Here is a 2,037-nt window from a genome sequence, read left to right on the forward strand (position 1 = left end):
TCACACACAGTGCAATGAAGCTTTGAGCACAGACAAGATTGTTTTTTTCAAATGTGTTGTGGGATGTGTATGAGAGTGTGTGAAAGATAGAGATAGTGTACTCTAATGAAAATAAATTTTTGGCCTTGGTTGCATTGGTTCAGAGAAATATCAACAATAATAGTAAACACGTCGCCTCCTACCAGTGATGTACTTACTTCCTTGGGGCAGCCAGTACAGAAAAGGCAAAATAACCCTGACTCATAATGTGAGTCAAACTAGGTTTGACCAGGTGAGTCAGAGAGCAGGTAAAACAGCCGGCGTTTTGAACAGGAAGTCATGATACAATGGGTCGAGTATAGGCGGGGCTACATAGGGTGAATAGGACAATGCGTTCCTGAGGTTTGGTGATTTCTTTAAATAGACCTGACCCACAACTGTTGACCAAACTTGGGAAGACAATTATATGAAAACTGTGGTGTGGACTATCACAAAAAACTGCTATGGGAGTTTGGTGTAGGACAGTCCAGCCCTGCTGTGTGCAGGGGTGTAGTGGTAAATACAGGGGTGGGTAAACTATCCAAGGTGAGTAGATTAGCCACCTTGTTTCCCCTCATTGATTTAGGTGATCTGAAAATAGAGGAGTACAGTATGATCTGCCTCATTTCAAAGAGGTGCAGGGTAGCTGTATTTACTTGTGTGTAGTGTACCCAGGAGCGGACTGCATAATCGGGCACGTCGGGCAAATGCCCGGTGGCCTGGCCTGCAATTTTTTTTTTTTTTTTTTGTGCCCGCAGTCAGGCCACTCACTGAACAGCAGGCCAGGCTACTGGTTTACTAGTGGTTTTATTACTTTATTAGTTAGTCTGAAGTAATAATTACACTTCAGGGTTAAAGTGGGTGCATCTCATTGTAAAATTGGACTCGGCCCAAATTGGGCTTCAAACGGCCCAAATCTGGTTTCAAACGACCCAAATTGGGCTTCAAACGGCCCAAATCGGGCTTCAAACGACCCAAATCGGGCTTCAAACGGCCCAAATTGGGCTTCAAACGGCCCAAATCAGGCTTCCAAATGGCCCAAATTGGGCTTCAAACGGCCCAAATTTTTCGCCCGCAACCTTTGGTCGCCGGCACACGCGCCGGCCCGTATCGGCCTGGCCTGCTTGCTATCTAATGCCCGGCCTGAATTATGATCCCAGTCCGCCCCTGAGTGTACCCTCTAGTCTACTACACCCCTGGCTGTGTGCCGTGGTTTGTTGAAGATTGGACAACATTTGTAGGAGGAGTAGCGAGAGAGAAAAACAGTTTTGAACAAAATTCAAAATGGCGGAAAATGTTGCAGACTGAAAACTGGATGCAGAATGAACAAAGGCATCTAGGGCACATGGGATTTTGAGCGCATACAGTTCAGAAGTTATTCACCTTATGTTCCAACGCAGGGGTCAGCCAATTACTTCGTATTATCTTTACACATCCTGTGACAGTGTGTATTGTGTTCATTGTGTTAACTGTGGCCAACACTGCTGAGGGGAATTAAGGTGTGTGAAGACCCATAAGTGCCCTAGGTTTGAGCAGGTAAAACAGACGGCGTTCTGAACAGGAAGTCATAACACAACTGGGTGAAGTGGGCGGGGCTACATAAGGTGAACAGGCCAAAACAAAGTTGCTAGAGCGCCACCATTTTGGTCGACCCATGGGGTTCTGGCCTTGCCTGTGTTGTGGCGAACCCACCCGTCAAAATGTGGTTGCACTGGCACTTTACATTGGGACATTGCAGTGTGAAGGGACGGAGACCGATGCATAGTCTCCCTCCTTTTGTCCTCTGACCGGTGGGAGACAGCAACTAAGACAGTGTAAATAGTGTGTGAATATATATATATAAATTGCCTGCTGACGCATGTTCCAGGTAGCCTACAGCTAACTCTGCACTGTCCGTGCACCATCGGCGAGGTGCTGTAGATGTCACTCTACAAACAAGGCAACAGTGCGAGACAGTAGATTATATGCATTATATTCAGCATTTAGTCATTATGTGCAGTCAAGCAGCTTGGCATGCAG

The sequence above is a fragment of the Poromitra crassiceps genome (genome assembly GCF_964638095.1).
Source record: "Poromitra crassiceps genome assembly, chromosome: 19".
NCBI lineage: Eukaryota > Metazoa > Chordata > Actinopteri > Beryciformes > Melamphaidae > Poromitra > Poromitra crassiceps.